At 45.3% G+C, this 22966-nt stretch overlaps 1 long non-coding RNA gene across 1 annotated transcript; it reads left to right on the top strand.

Annotated features, from left to right (window-relative positions):
* The first annotated feature begins 7338 nt into the window (after positions 1 to 7338).
* On the top strand, positions 7339 to 8244 carry LOC123135081 (uncharacterized). The gene is made up of 2 exons (XR_006465815.1): positions 7339 to 7441; positions 8028 to 8244. It is a non-coding gene; the product is annotated as an uncharacterized lncRNA (long non-coding RNA).
* Positions 8245 to 22966: the final 14722 nt, after the last annotated feature.

Genomic DNA, 22966 nt, shown 5'->3' with positions numbered 1-22966 from the left:
TTCAAGGATCGCACTAGTCTGGGTTTGATGCCGCTCATAATAAGACCATTTGCACGTTCAACTTGACCGTTTGTTTGGGGATGATAGAGAGAGGCGTAGTCGAGCTTAATGCCCATTTTGCCGCACCAGGCTTTCACCTCCTCGGCTGTAAAATTCGAGCCATTGTCAGTGATGATACTATGGGGGACACCGTAACGGTGTACAACCTCCTATATGAAGTCTATCACTTGTCCGGATTCGGCCATTTTAACTGGTTTGGCTTCTATCCATTTGGTGAACTTGTCCACCATGACCAATAAGTATTTTTTCTTATGGCTTCCCCCTTTAAGGGTCCCACCATATCTAGCCCCCAGACCGCGAAGGGCCAAGTTATGGGGATCGTTTGGAGAGCGGTAGTGGGCATATGGCTCTAATTGGCAAATAATTGACAACCAACGCAATGTTGGACAAGGTCCTGTGCGTCCGCCCGGGCTGTCGGCTAGTAGAATCTTGTCCGAAAGGCCTTGCTTACGAGAGCTCGGGCTGCCGCGTGGTGCCCGCCTAGTCTGGAATGGATTTCGGCTAAGAGCTGCCGCCCTTCCTCTTCGGAGATGCATCGTTGGAGCACTCTAGTGGCGCTCTTATTTTGTAGGCTTTAGAGCATCGCACAATACAACGTGCCTCATTTTGGTCCTCGGGGAGCTCTTGGCTATCAAGGTAGGCCAAGAAGGGATCGGTCCATGGGGCGATGACAACCATTATTTCGTGGGCCGAAGATGTTATTTCGGTGGCAGAGCCTCCAATTACGTCAGAATATTCAGAATCTGGGGTTGTGTTCGGAGCCGGACTAATAGTGCCGGACTCCCCTTGCCATGCCACGGACGGCTTGAACAACCTTTCCAAGAAGATATTAGGTGGGACGGGGTCGCGTTTACCGCCGATGCGAGCGAGAATATCGGCCGCTTGGTTATTTTCTCTGACCACATGGTGGAATTCAAGCCCCTCAAACCAAGCTAACATTTTGAGGACGGCATTGTGATAGGCCGCCATTTTTGGGTCCTTGGCGTCAAAGTCTCCATTTACCAAAGATATTGCGAGGTTCGAGTCCCAGCGCACTTCGAGGCATTGGATGCCCATGGAGACTGCCATCCGAAGACCATGCAACAGAGCCTCGTATTCGACTGCATTGTTGGAGTCTGTGTATAATATTTGGAGGACGTAATGTACGATGTCTCCGGTGGGGGATGTCAGGACGACACCCGCTCCCAATCCGGCCAGCATTTTGGAGCCGTCGAAATGCATGATCCAATTTGAGTACGTGCCTTACTCTTTAGGGAGTTCGGCTTCTGTCCATTCGGTGATGAAGTCAGCTAGTACTTGCGACTTAATGGCCCGCCGTGGTTTGTATGTTATGTCGAATGGAAGGATCTCAATAGCCCATTTAGCAATTCGGCCTGTTGCGTCACGGTTATTTATTATGTCAGTGAGTGGTACTTCAGAGGCTGCCGCGATCGAACACTCTTGAAAGTAGTGTGGTAGTTTCCGGGATCCCATGAAGACCGCGTACGCTATCTTTTGATAGTGTGGGTACCGAGATTTGCATGGAGTGAGGATAGTGGACACGTAATATATCGGCTTTTGGAGCGGGAACTTGTGTCCGTCTGCCTCTCGTTCGACGACGAGCACTGCACTCACAACTTGGTTTGTTGCCGCTATGTATAATAGCATGGGTTCGCCAATGTTTGGAGCGGTCAGGACTGGGTTTGTGGCCAAGAGTGCCTTTATTTCTTCCAGTCCGGCCGTGGCCGCATCCGTCCACTCGAAGTGCTCGGTGCACCGAAGAAGGCGATACAGAGGTAGTGCCTTCTCTCCTAAGTGGGAGATAAAGCGGCTTAAGGCAGCCACAGATCCAGTTAGTTTCTGGATCTGCTTGAGGTCTGTTGGGATAGCCAATTAGGACAGAGCTTGGATTTTTGCCGGATTGGCTTCAATTCCTCTATTGGAAACGATGAAGCCGAGGAATTTTCCGGAGGGTACTCCGAAGACACACTTCTCCGGGTTGAGCTTGATGTCGTATGTTCGGAGATTATTGAACGTAAGCCTCAAGTCATCTATTAAAGTTTCGACGTGTCTTGTTTTGATGACCACATCATCTACGTAGGCCTCTATTGTCTTGCCGATTTGTTTCACCAGCCATGTCTGAATCATGCGTTGATAGGTTGCGCCGGCGTTTTTGAGCCCGAAGGGCATGGTGTTAAAACGGAAGGGGCCGTACGGAGCGATAAAGGCCGTTGCGGCCTGGTCGGACTCTGCCATCTTTATTTTATGGTATCCGAAGTATGCATCGAGGAAACACAATGAGTCGTGTCCTGCGGTGGCATCGATTATTTGATCAATGAGGGGGAGGGGGAAGGGATCATTAGGGCAAGCTTTATTCACTACAAGAAATATGTCAACTAGTGACCTTCTCTTAGTGACCCTAGCTGAATTGGTCATAAATCCACGGCCATTTCGCTTAGAAGGGCTCAAACCATGAATTGCCTTAGACCAAATGGTCAGAAAGCAGACAACAGTGGTCCATGACCTTATTTCTACCTGATTACGACCAATACAAATGGTCATGAGGTTGTGAACGTGGACGCATTAGTATTTATTGCTATGACTAGGCGCCACCTCATCAGTTTTGCCTATGTGTCATGTCCGTGTGGTAGTTTTTTCCCTAGGTTGTGAAGCAACCTATATTTCTGTCAATCCAAAAATTCCCAAAAAATCTCATAAATTGTTTGGATCATATCTTCATCAAATATGTCAAAACCCTTCCTTGCCTAGTTCAGAAATAACTCAACAATATTCATTTTCCTATTCTGTTTAGAGCAGCACTTTGTGAAGGAAGTGTTATTTATATATTCTTGATTTCCCAAAGAATTTGTGAAGACGGTCTTCTTAGTAACTAATCATCCTCAGCCAAAACTCATGCCCATTAGCCATGTGCATTTCCCGTACCGCAAATCAAACACTTGGCTGCTTATTCATGTTTGAGCATCGATCGGTCTCCTCGTGAGAATCTTATGTTATAATTTTCTTCCTAGCATCTACTTGGGGAGTGAACAACCCACTAGACATGCCTAGGCCTCCCAGAACGCATGGCAACACCACGGTCACGCGGTGACTACGCGGCGGGCATGCGAGCTTATGCGCTCTAGAGTTGGCGCCCTCATCCACCTCCAAACCTCGATGTCTCGCCATCAAACCATGTATTTCTGATTAAATAGATACTTATTTACCTAGAAATGATTTTTGGAAAAAATAAATAGCAAACTATGAGGCACCTGCAGTTCAAATTTGACCCACTTCCAACTGAATCAGCGGGAATTTGTCTTTTTCATCAGAGGTGGATCAAAAATTCTGACACCCAACCATTTTGTCAATTGTCCATTATATATGGCCTAGTATTTTATAAAATTGATTAGGTCCAATTTTGCAACAATTATTTGGTAGTTCCTTCATAAAAAAACCTCCTTTTGGGCACTCAAAAAATGAAAAATGAATTTTCCGTGCAAAGAAAATGAAAACTTACTTAGGCAACATTGTTTGGAATTCCAAGATGCACCCTCATGCACAATATGAGATCATTTGAACAAACTATGCCATGAATGTGGCCATAAGATTGATAATTTGGTTGAAAGCCATGAATCTTCACGCATGATAGCTCATTTCTGAGAACACTTTTTAAAATAATTACCGTATTACAAGTTTACTATTTTTCCTGGAAACTTGGTCACATATAATGACACAATGCGAAGGTTTTCGAATTTTTTGATTTCTTTTGAATTTTTTATGCCCGTTTCAAAATGCGGTCAAAATGGGGGGGCTTGACCGTTCCTAGCTAGTTGTTGATTCTTGGAATTTTTTTGGTGTTTCTATGATTAAATAGATACTTATGTACCTAGAAATGATTTTTGGAAAAAATAAAGAGCAAACTATGAGGCAGCTACAGTTCAAATTTGACCCGTTTACAGCTGAATCGACGACAATTTGTCTTTTTCACCAGAGGTAGATCAAAACTTTTTTCACCCAACCATTTTGTCAATTGTGCATTATATATGGCCTAGTATTCTAGAAAAATGATTTGATCCAATTTTGCAACTAATATATGGTAGGTCCTTCACAAAAAAACCCTCCTTTTGGGCACTCAAAAAATGGAAAATGGTTTTTTCGTCCAAAGAAAATGAAAACTTTCTTAGGCAATATTGTTTGCCATTCCAATATGCACCCTTGTGCACAATATGAGATCATTTTAACAAACTATGCCATGAATGTGACCATAAGATTGATCATTTGGCTTGAAAGCCATGAATCTTCACACTTGATAGCTGCTCATTTCTGAGAACATTTTTTAAAATAATTACTCTATAACAAGTTTATTATTTTTCCTGGAAACTTGGTCACCTATAATGACACAATGCGAAGGTTTTCCAATTTTTTGATTTTTATTGAATTTTTTATGCCCGTTTCAAAATGCGGTCAAAATGGCGGGCTTGACCGTTCCTAGCTAGTTGTTGAATCTTGGAAATTTTTTTGGTGTTTCTATAATAAAATAGATACTTATGTACCTATAAATGATTTTTGGAAAAAATAAATAGCAAACTATGAGGCAGCTGCAGTTCAAATTTGACCCGTTTCTAGCTGAATCGGCGGAAATATGTCTTTTTCACCAGAGGTGAATCAAAACTTTTTACACCCAACCATTTGGTCAATTGTGCATTAAACATGGCCTAGTATTTTCTAAAATTGATTTGTTCCATTTTTGCAACAATTATTTGGTAGTTCCTTCACAAAAAAACCTCATTTCGGGCACTCAGAAAATGGTAAATGAATTTTTCGTGCAAAGAAAATGAAAACTTCCTTAGGCAACATTGTTTGGCATTCCAAGATGCACCCTTGTGCACAATATGAGATCATTTGAACAAACTATGCCATGAATGTGGCCATAAGATTGATCATTTGGCTTGAAAGCCATGAATCTTCACGCATGATAGCTCATTTCTGAGAACACTTTTTTAAAATAATTACTGTATTACAAGTTTATTATTTCTCCTGGAAATTTGGTCACATATAATGACACAATGCGAAGGTTTTTCAAATTTTTGATTTTTTTTGAATTTTTTATGCCCGTTTCAAAATGCGGTCAAAATGGCGGGAATCACCGTTCCTAGCTGGTGGTTGAATCTTGGAATTTTTTTGGTGTTTCTCTGATTAAATAGATACTTATCTACTTAGAAATGATTTTTGGAAAAAATAAAGAGCAAACTACGAGGTAGCTACAGTTCAAATTTGACCTGCTTCCGGCTGAATCAGCGGAAATTTGTCTTTTTCACCAGAGGTGGATCAAAACTTTTGACATCCAACCATTTGGTCAATTGTGCATTAAATATGGCCTGGTATTTTAGAAAAATGATTTGGTCTAATTTTGCAATAATTATTTGGTAGGCACTCGAAAAATGGAAATGATTCTTTGTGCAATGAAGAAGAAAACCTCCAAATCAACATTGTTTGTCATCCCAAGATACACACATGTGCACATTATTGGTTAATTTTAACAAACTATAAGAAGGTAAAATGTTGAATGTTACTCGAAATAAGAGGGTAAAAAATATACGAGAAACAAAATAAAAAAACCAAATTACGTAGGCTTAATCCTGATTGGTGGAGTCGGTTGTGGCATGGATCGCTGACATGGCGAACATCCGTCCATCCATACATCCATCCATCTGTCCATCCTTCCGTCCATCCATCCCACCACCGCGAACCCCACCCCTCTCTCCTGCGCAAACCCCACCTCTCTCCCCTCTCTCTTGCGCGAACCCTAGCTTCCTCCCTTGCCGCCGCCACCTCCAGCCCCCGATCCCCGTGACCAGCACACCAACGTTCGGCGAGATCCCGGGGGCGCAGCAGCCGCCCTCCCCGCCGCGGCTCGAGGGCAGGCAGCAGCAGCCCCTCCTGCTGCCCAGGCTAGTAGCAGCCCCTCCTGTCGCCCTCCCCGATCCAGATCCCTCCCCGCCACCCACCTCCACCACATCTCCCCTCTCCACCTCGATGAAGAACTCCCCCGTCCCCTCGATGCGGAGCTCGCTGCTGTCCATGGCCTCCCCCACGCCCTCCTCCTCTCGCCCCTCCCCTTCCCTCACCAGAAGGGAGAGAAGAACCCGAGGGAGGGAGATCCAACGCGATCCAGCCTCGGTCTCCGTTGCCTCGGCCTCGCGCCTCGCCGGAGCAGCTCCGCCGTCGACCGAAGTCCCGCAGGTCGACGTGTTCCCCCGCTCTTCTTCCTCCCTTTGTTTGTGTCTCCCTTTTTTCTCTCAAGTCTCAATCCCCTTTGTACTTCTCTGTGCAAGGATTCTTGTGTCATCACATTTTGCTCAGAGTTATTTGTTCATGTCTTCTGCTGCTGTCTCTGTAGGGTCATGAGAGAAGATATACCATATATATTCACTCCTCAAGGGAAGCTGCAACCTGCAGAACGCAAGAAAGGGCTGTTGTGTGTTACGTCCTCGCGATGTCTGGACATCAAGGTTGGGCAGACCTACCAGATGTCCTCCTTCATTCGATTGTTGCTCTGCTGGGCTCCTTCTCTGACCTTCTTGCCTTCGCGGTCAGTAGGTTCTTGTCATCGTCCTGTGTGAGCTGCCAACAGCTCATCCATCTCACCAACCTAACAGGGTCTGCTTCTTCCAGGATGAGCACCGGATCGGCGTCGACGTGTGTGCCCGCAAGGTCGTGGGTTGCGAGGTCTATGAGCTGGTTGAGCCACCGCGCGAAGACATCACTTCTCGCTTCGTTCACGCTTGGCCGCTGCCACCGGCTCTTTGCTCAGGTAACTCACTGTACATTTCTACTGCATGACCCTCTGATTGTTTGCCACTAGCTTGTTAGTGATTGTAAATGGTGAGGTTCTGTGGCATTGTGAAAGGGCTAGCATTTCAGTTGTTGCTGCAAATGTTGATATTCTCAAAGGCTAGCTTGTGTTTATTGATGCTCCAGGTAGTGGTTATGTTTGAGAAGTGTAAGGGAATATTATGCTGTCAAGTTTGTGTCTTAGTGCGTCTGAGAATGTTGTTTCTTTCTTTCTTCCTTTTGTTGCAAACCTGAAAAGAAAGTGCAATGTGAACCTGGAAGGTGCATGTACTGCTGCTACTTTCGTGTGCCAACTGCTATACTAGTTGGTTTGTGATGATCCAAACAAGTCTGACAGCAGTAGTATTGTTGGTAGTTGGTGTTTAATTTCACTGCTGCCATGGTATTTATTCTTTCGGCATGTCATGTATATGCTTGGTTCCTGATGGGTGCACTTTCTAACACGCGCAGCTGCAAGACAGAGACACGCCACCATGCGATGATTCTTCTTCCACTCGCAGGCCTCCCACTCTAGTAACTCTTTTTCTGCTCCAGCATAGCATAGCTGGTAAGCAACCGCTCCTCTCTTTTTCTGCTCCAGCCGTGGTGATTTATGTCTAGTGCTTATGATGCTTTGGACTTGTAGTTTAGTGATGCCAAGTGTTGCATCGATAATATTTGACCAAAACCACCCAATTGAGTTGAACAATCGAAGAGAGCCTGCTGCTAACAGACATGTTTTCTTTCCTAATAAAGATTGGATTGTTGTCCTGGCTCTGAAACATGCAACTTTTTTACCCGTCTATCAGTCTTGATCAAATCCAGCTTGTATCTACTTGTAGATGTAGACTGTTCTATATTTTTTGTCGATTAAAAACCTACTTGCATGTATCCATTTTTTGTCCTTTACAACCTGATCGATGTACAACCTGTTTGCTTGAAAGTAATTTTAGTTGATTCTTTGTTGGAGTGCTAAGACTATGCGTGGAACATTAGTTTTTATTATCTCAAACTACCGCCATGTGATTATGCAGGTGCCTAGTTTGTTTTTATTATATAAAACTACCTCCCTAGAACATTAGTTTGTCACCTTGTTTCTACTGAGTGAACATTAGATTTTATATGCTTCTGATGCGTGATCCTTCTAATGCTAGGTGATTTGTTTCTTGGAATTTGGAAGAGGAAGACGATGAAGCGTGGTGGTTATCTATCAATATGCCTTGTGTTCTAGTTGTACTTCATAGCTAGTTTCATTGTATTTTGTACTGGTCTAGTTGTATGAACAGTATGTAAAGATTGTAATAGGCTACACTTATTGGTCTGGTTGTATTTTTTACTGGTTTGGTTGTACTGGTATGGTCATTTCAAGTATAGAGTTTTGTTTCATTTGAAATATTTGTCATGAAATAGTTCTGTTTCTTTGTACTGTGAAAATGTGAGAAATGAAAGTTGATGAGTTGGACTTACTTATTGGTAGAGGCCAAGGCCCAAAACGTGAATAGCATGCAAAAAGGCTGAGGCCCAAAAAAGAAGTCAACTTTGAAAAGGCTGAGGCCCAAAAAGAAATGGACCGTAAAGTTTTATCTTAGAAACTAAAAAGGCCGAATTGTTGGGCTTGGCCCAGGTAGCTAGCGTAAATTGACAGGAAAAAACATATATAAAAGGCTGAATTAATGGGCTAGGCCCATGTAAAACACTCAATTGGACCGGGCTGAATCTTGTGCCACATCAGCTTGCCATGCTGGATGCCTACGTGGCCTGGGGAGGTTGCTAGTGACCAAAAATTTGGTCAAAGAACCAACGACCTTTTACATATCACACAGAAGGTCGCTATAGTTAGTTAACGACCCTCAGCTTTTCACCTTCTGTTTTTGGTCACAAAAAGGTCGCAAATGAAAAACTATGACCTTTCAGTGACCAATAGTGGAGGTCACAAGATAGCATATTTCTTGTAGTGATTGAGGTCTTTAAAATCGACACACAAGCACCATGATTTGTCCTTTTTGGTACCATTACCAGGTTTGCTAGCCAATCCGGATGTTTGATGTCTTTGATGAATCCGGCCTCGAGTAGCTTGGCTAGCTCTTCTCCCATGGCTTGCCGCTTAGGCTCTGAGAAACGTCTAAGTGTCTGCTTGACTGGCTTTTATCCTTTCAGTATATTGAGGCTGTGTTCGGCCAGCCTGCGTGGGATGCCCGGCATGTCTGAAGGATGCCAGGCAAAAATATCCCAATTTTCACGCAGGACGTCTCGCAGTGCGACGTCTATTGTGGGGTTTAGCTGTGTCCCGATGGAAGCTGTCTTCGAAGGGTCCGTTGGGTGGACCTGGAATTTGACTATCTCGTCTGCTGTCTTAAAGGAGGTGGATTTAGGTCGCTTGTCGAGTATCACGTCGTCTCTGTCCATTGTTGCAAGCAGTGAAAACTCGTGAATGCGTCCCGCCCCAAGAGGGCGTGGTATCCACTGCTGAATGGGGCCACTTGGAATGTAATTTCTTTGGACCTGTAATTCTCTGGTGTGCCGAATACCACATCTAGTGTGATTTTTCCCGCGCATTGTGCCTCTCGACTAGGGATGATTCCTTTGAAGGTCGTGCTGCTTCGTTCAATGCGGCTCTTGTCAATTTCCATCTTGTTAAGGGTTTCCTCATAGATGAGGTTTACTTCGCTTCCGCCGTCCATGAGCACTTTAGTGAGCCTGAAGCCATCCACGATTGGGCTAAGGACCAGAGCGGCTGGTGATCGGACTGTTCGGAATTGATGTTCGTCACTGGCATTGTAAGTTATAGCCGTGTCGTTCCATGGGTCTATTGTTGCCATGTGGCAAACTTCTGCGAGGCTGCGCTGAGCTCGCTTGCGCATATTATTTGAGGCGAAAGTCTCGAAGACTGTAAATACCGTATTGTTGTCTCCGGCGGGATGTTGCTCTGTTGTATGTTTTATGAGGAGATCCTCGCCACTCTTTCCTACCTGCGGGAGTATCCAACATGCTCTAAGGCTCTGTGTTGGCGTAGTATCCAGTGTGCTGTGAATCTAGCACAACCCGCTTAGCCATTCTTCCAATACGGATCCATGCCTTGCGGCCGGCTGTATTTTTTTGGTACTTGAATCGGGTGACTTATGAGAGTTTACCCTTTTAATTCGGATAGAGGATTTGGCTAGAGCCGGATTGTCCCAGAAACTTGTTTGGGTTTTCCAGGCGCTTTCCATCACGCATTACTTTTGCACTATGGCCGCTAAGTCAGCGAAGTGTACTATGTCAGAGGCGACTTATAGCGTTGAGAATCCCTTTGTCCGTGCAATTTTTGCAAAAGAGGTAGATTGCGTCTGCCTCACGACAGTCCTTGACCCTGTTTATCACAAGGAGGAATTTGGTCCAGTAGTGATGCACTATTTCTTGGGGCTCTTGTCTGACATGGGAAAGATTGGATAAATCTGGGTGGGTGGGTGGATTCGAATCCGAATCCCGACCCGATCTGGGACCCAGGGGCAAAGAGGCTTCTGAGCTTAACTGCTCGGGTTCTGGGGCGTTGCCCAATTTCTTCGGCCCGCCACCCGATCCTGAGTCCGGGGCCTGGGTCATGTCCTCCCGCGAGCGGCTGTCCGGCTCGGGGAACTCGGAATTCCGGACATAGTTCGTCCTCAAAGTAGAGGGAGAATTAGGATGATGCTCTTCCACTACCGCTTACTCATGGGTGACCGGTGGAGACTGAATCTCCCTTTGGTCGGGTTTAAGCCCGATCCGGTCATAGTCCGTAGCGACGCCCAGGGCAGTGATGTGATCCAAGAGCTCATTGAGGGAGAAGAGCTCCATTGGGTCCATCTGTTCGGTAAATTCCGAATCAACGTGGAGGCTATTTTTAATAACATGAGAAGTCATCATCGGCGCAACAGCCGATCAGGCGGTCATAACGAAGCCGCCCAGCCGGAGAGTTTGGCCTAGAGCCAGGGCTCCCCCGGAGGTGATGTTGTCTTTGACAACGAAACTAGCCATCAAGCCTTATCGTGACTACACAGTGGAACTCTCAATGAAAGCACCAATGTCGGTGTCAAAACCGGTGGATCTCGGGTAGGGGGTCCCGAACTGTGCGTCTAAGGCTAATGGTTACAGGAGGCTGGGGACACGATGTTTACCCAGGTTCGGGCCCTCTTGATGGAGGTAATACCCTACTTCCTGCTTGATTGATCTTGATGATATGAGTATTACAAGAGTTGATCTACCATGAGATCAGAGAGGCTAAACCCTAGAAGCTAGCCTATGGTATGATTGTTGTTGTGTCCTACGGACTAAAGCCTCCGGTTTATATAGACATCGGAGGGGGCTAGGGTTACACAGAGTCGGTTTACAGAGGAGGAGATCTACATCCGAATCGCCAAGCTTGCCTTCCACGCCAAGGAGAGTCCCATCCGGACACGGGACGAAGTCTTCTATCTTGTATCTTCATAGTCCAACAGTTCGGCCAAAGTACATAGTTCGGCTGTCCGGATACCCCCTTATCCAGGACTCCCTCATCTCCTCACCCCATCCCCCTCCACTCCATTCGCTCCGCCGAAGCCGCCGTCACCACCATGCCGATACATCGGCACCACGGTTCGTCCTGTGGAAGCACGGCAATCCTCTCGCTCCCACAGTACGCTCTCGTAGACTATCATCCTCTAGCCATGCTGCCACTGCTGGCGACGTTCTTGTGGAGGCGCATGGCGGTCAGCGCCGCCATCGCTGGTGACGTTCGTGTGGAGACACGTGGCGGTCAGCTTCTCCCATGGTACGCGCATTCTAGATTGAGGCCCCGTGCATGCATGTCAGTGTAGTGCTGAATGTTAGCTGATAGACGCTGTTAATCTCACTGTTTGCCGAAGTAGTTTACAGTCAATATGCTTTGCTTAGGAGGCTTCGTTGCCCTGTTCTGCACTCAATCCTCTTAGCTGAGATGGCATGCCAAGGCCAATTAGTTGCTAAAGTATCCTGCCGTATATATATTTCGATGTAGATTCCCATGGTCTAGTAGCCAATCTATAAGGTGAAATAGCTCTACACCATTTTATACTCAATCTTTGTTGCTGCGATGGCCTTCGATACTTTGATGGGTGTGTGCTTGGCCTCATTGACTGCAAAAATAGCCTGCCATAATTTAGCACTCAAATTTGTTTGCTAAATTAGCTTTACATATATTTCATTACTTAGATCTGCTTGTCCAAATATCTTGCCATAGCTTTAGACGTCGACCTAGGTATTTTCTTTTCTAGACTTCATAAAAAAGCATATATGTTTTTGCTGTAATATCTAGTAGAAGAACTAATTTGTATGTCTAACAGATGGACATGACTTGGATAACTTTTGCTTGAAGATTCTCCGTTGCATATGTCAAGGGGGTTGAAAACTTCATGAACTTTATCAGAGATGAGTATGGTGGTCCGAAATCAGAAGTGCTCTGCCCATGTAGCAGTTGTATGAATTCAGTTACAAGACCCTGGTCAATGGTGCAAAATCATCTACACTTGTATGGGATGTCGGTCACATATACTAGGTGGGTTCATCATGGTGAAGCTGTGAACGTTAATGTTATTGGCTACGTGGAAGCAACAGATCAACATCTTGATCTGCCTGATGCTCAGGTGGAAAAGGAGGAGGAGGTGGTGGTGGCGGAGCCAGTGAGTTTGACCAACATTGAAACAATGCTACGAAATGCTCGTGCATTTCGTGAACTTCCACCTACAGAAGAAAAACAGTGGGCCCGCATGTTGGAATAATGCAACGTGGCTGTCACCCCAGGAAATAAGTTGTCAGTATTCTCAGCTATGGTCACCTTTCTTCAGGTGAAGACATCTGAGCGAATGACCAACAAATCATTCGATGTGATGTTGGCTGCTTTCCGCAAATCTTTCCCAGGTGCATCTGAGCTGCCACACACCTACAGTAAAATGAAAAATTTCCTTTGTGTAGTTGGAATTGGATATGATATGATCCATGTTTGTAAGAATAATTGTGTTCTATTTCGGAAGGATTATGCCAACTTAAGTGAATGCCTGAAATGCAAATCATCAAGACGGAAAGATGGCGATGCTGTGAAGAGGATTCCTCATAATGTTCTGAGACATTTTCCAATTATACCAAGATTGCAGAGGTTGTTTCATGATGCTGAAACAAGAGAGGATCGATGTACGGTGGCATCCTAGGAACCAGGAGTACAGAGATCATGATGTAATGAGCCATCCATCTCATTGTAGTGAGTGGAAAAGCTTCAATGAGAAACACAAAAAGTTTGCTGCTGACCCGAGAAACATTAGACTTGGCTTAGCTTCAGGTGGATTTAACCCATTTGGCCACCAGAGCGCCACATATAGCATGTGGCCAGTGCTTGTTATCGCTTACAACATGCCTCCAAATGTCTGCACCAAAGAATCAAACTACATGATGGCCTTGCTCATCCCAGGTCCAATACATCCTGGAAAGGATTTTTATTTATTCATGGAGCCTCTTGTGGAGGAACTTCAACAGCTATGGAGTGGTGTTCTCACTCGAGACCTATATAGTAGCCCACCAGCTGATTTCTTTCTGCGTGCTATTATAATTTGGTGCATCCATGATTATCCGGCTTTGGGCACTATGTCAGGGCGAACGACACATGGTTACAATGCATGTGTTTGCTGTGATAGGAATCCGCTGTCATACGCAATACTTAGCAAGATCAATTACATTGGACACCGCCGCTTCCTTGCAAGGAAAAGCCGCATCCTAGAAAATACCAAAGACATGTGTTCAATGCAAGGCATGAAAACCGTGATGCGCCAAAGAGGCTCACCACGGTGAGTTGCAAGTGGAATTAGAGAAGGTCAGGCATATTACACCAGGAAACCATCCTGGTAATGGTAGCGGAAAAAGGAAGCATGGTAGGGCGGAAGAGAGATTATCGTTTCCCCGCAGGTCCACTTTGTGGGACTTGGAGTATTGGAAAGATTTGGATCTGTGGCATAATCTTGATGTGATGCACATGGAGAAAAATATGTGTGACAGCATTATCGGCACACTTCTTAATATTGAAGGCAGGACGAAAGATACCTTAAAATTAGGGTATCAAACGGGATTTGCAGGTGCAAGATGAAGGTAAACCACAGGATATGGCACGAGCTGTGTACGTCTTGGACAAGGTAAAAAAAGAATTCTGCAGGGTCCTCTCACGTGTGAGATTCCCACATGGATTTGTTTCCATCCCTGAAAGGAGTGTCAGTGCAGATGGAAACAAGGTACAAGGGTTGAAAACTCATGACTGCCATGTCGTACTTCAAAGGGTTTTACCTCTTATCCTTAGATGATTGGGCCGCCCTGACTTATACAAAGCAGTTGCAGAGTTGGGACAATTCTTTAGGGAACTCTGCAGTAGAAATATTAGGATAGAAGCTTTGGAGTGTCTTAGAGACAAGATACGAACTATCCTATATGACTTGGAGAAGATACATCCTCCAGCCTTCTTTGATGTGATAATGCATTTGGCTGTTCATCTACCTGATGAGGCACTACTTAGAGGTCCAGTACAGTATGGATGGATGTACCCTATTGAAAGGCGGCTAGGCACTTTCAAGGGCTATGTTAGGAATAGAGCTAGACCCGAGGGTTCCATTGCAGAAGCCTACATTGCTACAGAAGCGTTGACATTCTGCTCAAAATACATTGAAATAGCTGATCAACTTAGCAAAGAGGTGGGTGAAGACAATCCTGGGCTCAATGTTTTCCATTATTCTGTTCGAGTTACACGGAAGAGTCGACAAGAGGACAAACCTAAAGATTTGGACAAAATGGTTTGGTATGTGTTGAATAACTGTCCTAAGATACTACCTTATATCAAGTAAGTTCTAAGTGTTGCAGCTTATACATCGTAATCTACTAAACTTACATCACATTCTTACATATTTACATGTTTGACGCGATCACTATGTTGTGCAGCATCTACAAAAACAAGTTACTGCCGCAAAATCCAAGAAAGATTGACAAACTGGTTATGGCAGGATTTGTGAAATGGTTCAAGAGCCATGGAAGCTCTTGAATTGCACTACCAGTTTTTTAATATAATGAGTACATAAGATGATCAACTTGTCTATTTTCTAACCATTGGTTAATAAGATGCGGGAGGATGTGCAGGCAGTTGATGATGCCCTTTACGCACTAGCAATGGGTCCTGATAATCGGGTAATACATTATGAATCTTGCATTGTTGGAGATGTGCGCTACAACACTCCTGCACGCGACGAAGGCAGGAAGACACAAAACAGTGCCATCATGAGAATGGATATGTATGATAGAGAGAAAACTAAAATGTATGCTAACATAACAGACATTGTTCAGTTGCAGTATATCCCCAGTTTCGAGGATCATCGGTGTGTGGTTCTGTTTTGCTATCGTTAGTATAACCTGTTTTCCAGGATCGCAAAACCCAGAGCTAATGATTATTTCAAATTCATCAATGTCATGGCGGCGTACCAGACCAACGATCCTTTTATTTTGGCAAATCAAGCAACACACATATTTTTCTTCGAAGACACATTTGCATGTAGCGATGACTCGAGAGTATTGCAAAGCTTTGAGAAGAAGAATTCGTTTAATGAAGTTGCACGACAAGATGATGCTTACACTGCTCCTGATGTACAAGATTCCACAGATGTTCCTAATATCTTTGAGAACCATCACATCAATGACGCTGGCAAAAAGATTGCCTGTCGTGTTGTGGACATACAAGAGTTGATCAAGAAGAAGCTAACGTTCGACGACATTAAGGATGAAGACGAAGATGACACTGTGGGGAATTATGATTCAGACTGATACACATGGCGAAGATATTGACGGTGCTGCTGCGGATGATGATTAGATTGCTTTTGTCGTATTTTCCTGTCAGAAGACATTTTTTATCTACTATGTGAAATTGTGTTTACTATGACAACCGAAACCTGATGAATGTGTTGTTTAGTATTTTGCTATGAGAACATCACTTGTTATGTATGCTGATTTGTGCTAGGTGATTGTATGACGACTAAATCATGATGGCACTGTTGTTTAGTTGTACTCATATTTGACTGTGAAACTTGAATTTGATGACATAGTTTGCTGTTGGACTGCAATTTGCTCGACGTCTTTGAATGGGAACAAAGTTGACCCGACAGGGCCTTTGCTAATTTATTTATTTATTACCAAAAGTGCCACTGCTATTTATTTATTTATGAGCAAAAGGGGATACCCCCCTATTTCCGTTAATAGAAATCATTAGATGTTCACAACACTACGCCTAGCCTGCTACACAGGTTTCTTTCATTACTAGTTTCAGCAAAGTGCTCATGTCATAGCCATTGAATACATTACGAGTGCTACATACACTGCAAATAAAGAGACAATCATCCTACAGAGCACATCGATTTTTCCCATTATCTTCACAAGCTCTTTCATCTCCTCATTGTTGTCAAGGCCGTTCAACAACTATTGCTTGGCCATGATCAAAGGAACTGCATCTTTAACCTTCTATTCTGCATCTTCCTCTTTGGCCGTTCCTTCAGTTACTTGTCCAACATCCCAACCTGCTGTTATTGGGATTCCTCGGCTAACCAAGTAATTAGCATAGTTGCATTCCCCCACATCAGCAACTTCCCTGAAATACAAATCACACGAATCTTCCCTTTTCTGCACGAATCAAATTGGAAGATCATTAACCAAACTATTAAAAAAATTAGCAACTGAAAGCAGCAGAACAACACTTAAACATATGATTACCCCATGATTCGGGCATTTGTAGAAGACTCGACCAGGGCTGAGGATTGTGGTTGAGACACGACGGATCACTCTGCGTGATTGCGGCAGTGGCACCACACCAATGGTAGCGTGTTGCGATGAGCAACCGGTTATGGTGCGTGTGCCGGCGCGGGTGTGTTGAGACCCACAGGCGATGGTACGGGTGGTGACTTGGATCATATATGGTTGTTGCCTGTTGAAGAGCAGGTGGACGAGCAACCAACAGACATGGTTGCTGCGGCCTGAGCTTTTGATGCTAGGCAGAGTAAGTAGAGAAGAGGAGAAGCGAGCATTGGGTATGTCAGTTTCATTACTTGTAGAGTAGCATAGCACCATATATAGTCATAGTCTAGGTTTGGATTCGAACCAGCTACCGGAGCACGTCTCTCTTTTTTCAAAAACTCAGCAACGTCTCTTTACTGGTACACTAGCTTGTTCTGTACGCCTTCTCAAGTCTTTGATTTTCTTTCTCTTTTTTGCGAGGAAGGAAGGAGGACAAAATTGAGAGTTCCTGGGACTCGAACCCAAGACCTCTCGGCTGAAAACCAAGGGTGCTAGTCACTTATGTGGCGAATGTTCCCAGGGAGGAGGACGACAGACGAACGCATTTTCTTCGTAGTTTTAGTTGCAATGCAAGATCGAACGGTCGCAGTTTCGGGAATGTTATCAGGCGAACGAGCCTAGTTTTTCTTTTCTTCCTATATATAAAAAAGTATGCTACCTGGTGTCGACTTAGTCAAGAAACGACTATGCCAACCATCACCGCTGGATTGACATTCAGCGTCTGTCATGTTTCTTCAATCTCTTCTTCCTCCAGCGGCCAAAGCAAAACCAGCGCCCGCGGGACCACCTACTCCTGCCTCCCACGACTGGCTGTGCTGCCGCGCACGTATCGTGGCCACATCGAACCCTAAAACTCTGTGCATCTTCCCCAGCTCCTATTCGTTCCCGTCCGAGGCCTCACCATCGTCCTCCGCCTTGGTTCGCTCGCCGTAGCGCCGCCCTCCGGTGTTGTCACCATGGTCAACAACCGAGAGGAATAAGGAGATGGATGTACATGGTGAGGATGATAGTAGGGACCCAGCATCACGTGCAGTAATTTTGTTTTTTCGGGACGGAGAAGGGTATCAACTGGGTTGTGTGGGAGCTGTGGCCCGTCTACCCCAGGCTTTTATTTCATATGTTTAGCACATGACCAGCCCAATTAGTTTTTTTCCTTTCTGAAAAATGGCTAGCCAGCTATTTTGTTTTTTGCAGAATAACCAACATAGGCCTACTTTCTTTTCTACGCCCTGCTAGGCCGGAAATCTTTCAAGACGATGAGGGATGCATTTTGCCCAGAAAATAGGCTATAAGTAATAAGAAATGGGCTATAAGTAATAATAAACGGGCTGTAAAATGAAAAATACAATAAATAGGCAATTAGTTCCAAAATACTTTTTTCTTTCGGATTTTGATATTTTAAAATTCATTGTTTTTGTGCGGGTAAAATTTCATTAGATTTAAATTAAGGTATATTTAGTTTTAAAATTAATTTGAATCTGGCTAGAAATTTCGGGCTGTATGCTATTTGGGACAGATTTAGAGGCTGAATTGTGGGTCTACTAGGTTGACATGTACGAAAGGCTTTGTCAACTTAGTCCACAAACGATTCGAACGGTAGTGACCGTTGGATGTTAATCCAACGGCCGTGCTGCTTCTTCAATATCTTATCTTCTTGCTCCAGCCACCCAAACTAGCGCTGGTGGGACTGCCTGCACTCGCCTCCTGTGGCTGGCTGTGCTGACGCATAGGCCGCACCGCCCCACCCTACTCCATTGCTGGCCAGGCCATTCCTCTACTCACCCACAGCTCTTGTTATTTTCCCGCGATGGCAGCCAGACGAGTAAACCCTCGTACTCCCCATCACATGGGGCAACCACTGTCGAGTCTTCCCCGGCTTCGTGTTGTTCCCTTCCTAGGCCTCACCGTCGTCCACCGCCCTGGTGCTCTCGGCGCGGCCTGGTCAACATGGTCAATGAACGACATCCATCAGACATGGACTGTACGTGGAGAGGCTGACAGCCGGGTCCACGGCCGCACACAAGGAAATGCCTCCTTATTACACACAAAATAATGATTATCCTCCACCTGACATCTGGGACCCACCGGAAGGGCCTCTATATTTCGCAAAAAAAAACGTTCCCCCCACTGACAGGTCGGATCCACCAGCTATATCTTCACATGCAAGGAAGTGCCTCCTTATTACACACAAAAAAATGAATACTCCCCCTCCTAGCTGGGACCCAACATAGTGGGAGGCTGACTTGTTGGTCTACTAATTTGACGGGGATGGAGGGCTTTGTCAACTTAGTCAATATGAACGATTCTAGCTCTAGTGACCATACAATGTCCATCCAGCGGCCGTAGTGCTTCTTCAACCTCTGGTCTTCTTGCTCCAGCCGCCCAAACCAGCGCCGGTCGTGCCGCGTGCTCCTGCCTCCCGTGGCTGTGATGCCGCTGAGGCCTCACCGCCCCTACTACTCCCACCGCTGGCCAGGCCACCCTCTACTCACCCACATCCCCTGTTATTCTGCGGTGATGGCAACCTCACACAGCAGCTGAACCAGTGAACCCTCGTACTCCTCTTTGCGTGGGCTTCCACTGCCGTGTCTTCCCCGGCTCCACGCCGTCCCCTTCCTAGGCCTCGCCTTCGTCCACTGCCCTGGTGCTCTTGGCGTGGTCTGGTCAAAATCTTCAAGGAACGACTTCCATCAGAAGAGTATTGTATGTGGAGAGGCTAACAGCTGGGTCCATGACAGCCGCAAGGAAGTGCCTCCTTATTATGCGCAAAATAATTATTCCTCTGCCTGACAGTAGGGACCCACTGTACGGGCCACCGTATTTCATGAAAAAAACATTTCCCCCCTGACTGCTGGGACCCACCAACTACATCTTCGCACGTAAGAAAGTGCGTCCATATTATGAAAAAAAACGATTTTCCCCCTGACTGTTGGGACCCACCAGCAACATCTTCGCACGTAAGGAAATGACTGACAGTCGGGACCCACCTGGTCGAAGCGTACGTAGCATTGTCATTCTGGTCCCGAACGTGTACGTACATACTGGTCGATCGGTCAGTCTGCAGGCTGCAGCAATGAGCCATGGCCATGCAAGGAAGGTCACGTGTCGAAGTAGAGGCGCGCACGTAGCATGTACATGTACGTACAGCGGCCAGGGTGCAAGAAATAAAATATGGCCACGTACATACATATGGGCGGGGTTTCAAACGCCTACTCGCGCATACATACGGCTAGGGCTCGTGTACATGGCCAGGTCGGAACGGAGAAACTGCATCGTCATCATGTTCATGGGGAGCCAACCAGCTGGGTCAGAACGGAATGCGTCATCGTGTTCATCGGGAGCCAACCGGCTTGGACGGAACAGCCGATGGAAACGAGGCCTAGCGTACCACAGAACGGAGGAAACTGCATTGTGTTTGACCGACCACGGTCGAAACGGGATCCTGTTCATTGGGAGGGGTCTGGCGTACCACAAAACGGAGGAAATGGACTTCTGTTGGACCTCCTACAGTCGAAACGGGTCCTGTTGATTGGGAGGGGTGTGGTGTACGACAAAACGGAGGAAACGGACTTGTGTTAGAGAACTATGATCAAAACAGGGGTCCTGTTCATCGGGAGGGGTGTGGCGTACCGCAAAACAGGACTCCGCGGGACACTGTTCATCTCCACCGTTGACCTCCTCCAACCTTCACGGGCTACTATTCATCCACCGTCGACCTCCTCCAGCCTCCACCTGCGACTGTTCATCCACGGGCCCCTGTTCATCCAGCCTCCACCGTGCGCTCCTCCACCGGCTACTATTCAACCAGCCCTCTCCATGGGGTCCTATTCAACCACCACTAGTAGAAAAAGGGCTTTTAGTCCCGGTTCATGAGGGCCTTTAGTCCCGATTCTGGAACCGCGACTAAAGGGTTGTTACTAAAGCCTCCCCCTTTAGTCTCGGATCTTACACGAACCGGGACTAAAGGCTCTCCACGTGGCCGCTGCCTGGAGGTCCACCTTTAGTCCCGGTTGGTAACACCAACCGGTACTAAAGGAAATTTTATGATTGTTTTTTTAAAAAAATTATGTATTTTTTTTGGAATATTTTTTTTATTTTCAAATTTCTGAATTATTTTAACCTCTCATCTCTAATCACCCCTCATCACTGCTCAATTTAACCTCTAGTCACCCCTCATCATCTAACTTTCCGAACGGTTACCCATCCTCTCACTACTCCAGCCTGAGCACGCTTAACTTTCGGGTTCTATTCTCCCTCATTTCCAAGTCTGCACTTGTTGTTTTCCTGACAATAGTAAGATGTCAATCCTATTAACCTCAGGAATTTAGCTTGAGCATGAAGTCACACATTTCACTGTTTGAGTTTGAAATTGTTGTTCTAAAAAATAACACTAATATTTAGTAACACTAATATTTCTTGAATAATTAGTTTGACCATTGTTTGACCACAGTTTGACCGTAGTTTGACCAGATTTGACCAAAATTAAAAAAACTGAAATAATTATTTAGTAACACTAATATTCTTGAATAATTATTTAGTAAGACTAATACTTCTTGAATAAGTAGTTTGACCATAGTTTGACCAGATTTAACAAAAATTCAAAAAAAACAGAAATTTGAGCATAACCTTTTTTCCTTTTTCATATTACGTATCATATTTTGAAAAACAATTCCCGAAAAAAAAATTCGAAACTAATTTTTTTTGTTACTAGTGGCACACCTAGCAAACGGTGCGCCACTAGTAAGTTTGAAAAATTTTGAATTTTTTTGCCTCCAGATGTTAAAAGCCCCGTAACTTTTTTTTCTGTTAGGTTTTTGAGGATTGTGAAAATGTTTAACGGGGATCCCCCAGTTAAGTTCGGATGTAACTTTTCGAGTAGATGATTTTTCATATAAAAAACTTTTTCATCCGAGTTATGCCCATTTTACAAATTCCAGAGAGATTTTGCAAATAAAGTCGAAATTCACATTTGCAAATTTTCCAACAACTAGACCACATATCACATGGGAAACTTATTTTCTTTTATTTTGACATTTCCATCATTTTCTTTTATTTTTTTTAAATTGAAAAGCCTCCCCCTTTAGTCCCGGTTCGTGGCACCAACCAGGACTAAAAGGTCCAGACGAACCGGGACAAATGGCCCACGTGGCCCGGCCGGCCCCCTGGGCTCACGAACCGGGACCAATGCCCCCATGGGTCCCGGTTCTGGACTGAACCGGGACTAATGGGCTAACCCAGCCTGGACCAAAGCCCTCTTTTCTACTAGTGCACCCTGCACCCCTCCACGGGCTACTGTTTAGTCAGCCCTCCACCGGCTACTATTCAACCAGCCCTCCACCGGCTACTGTTCAACCTTCCCTCCATGGGGTCCTGTTCATCGAGCCCTCCACAGGGTCCTGTTCATCCACACCCAACTGGCTCGATTGATCGAGGTCCTATTCATCCAGCGGTAACACCATGGGGTCATGTTCATCCAACCCCCACCAGGAACTGTTCATCCAAACCCCCCAACAATGCTCACTGTTCATCCAGAGGCAGCATCGATCAGCTTTAGTTAGCAACAGTAGCAAAGGAATCGCTCGATCCGGTTCAGTTAACATCCATTGATCAATCTCCCGTGTTCAGTAACGCGTAGCCTACAGTGCAATCGCTCGGGTTCAGTTAGAGCCAACGCCTCGCACCCACGCGCATACATGTATGAGAGAAACGCACATCGCTCGTCCCCCGACCACCCACCGTAACCGGGAACTCCCCGATATTTTCCTCGCCCTTGCTTCTACCACTATTTTTTTCGTCATGCATGGCCCAAAGAATGTCATGCAGCCGCATCTCCGGCTCGCCCAGGATGAAAAGCCCATTTTTTGTCATAGAAGTAGGAGCCCACCACATATATCATGATTGAAAGTGCGTTATATCGATAAGAGGGGGGGGGGTGAATAGGCGATTTCAAATTTGTCACTGAGGAATTTCTAGGTGAAGAAATTCCTAAGTAACGACACACTAGCAGCGGAATAAGTACTCAGACATAAGCATAACCGAGCAACAACATAGTCATCATGAAGAAATGAAAACAAGCACAGAGTACGGATAGTGTGAAAACAGGATAAGCAGGCTGAAGACAATCTGACTGAAGAAATTATATTGAGGAAACAGAGATAGTCTTCAAACAAAGTCTTCAAATAGTAATGATCAGGTTCATCAACACATGAATGAGTAAATGGAAGGGTTGAGGAAATAGAACCAGTTGGCTTGGTGAAGA

The sequence above is a fragment of the Triticum aestivum genome, chromosome 6B (assembly GCF_018294505.1).
Source record: "Triticum aestivum cultivar Chinese Spring chromosome 6B, IWGSC CS RefSeq v2.1, whole genome shotgun sequence".
NCBI classification, from domain to species: domain Eukaryota; kingdom Viridiplantae; phylum Streptophyta; class Magnoliopsida; order Poales; family Poaceae; genus Triticum; species Triticum aestivum.
The sequence above is the reverse complement of the archived record's forward strand: the minus strand, read 5'-3'. Positions and strand labels throughout refer to the sequence as shown.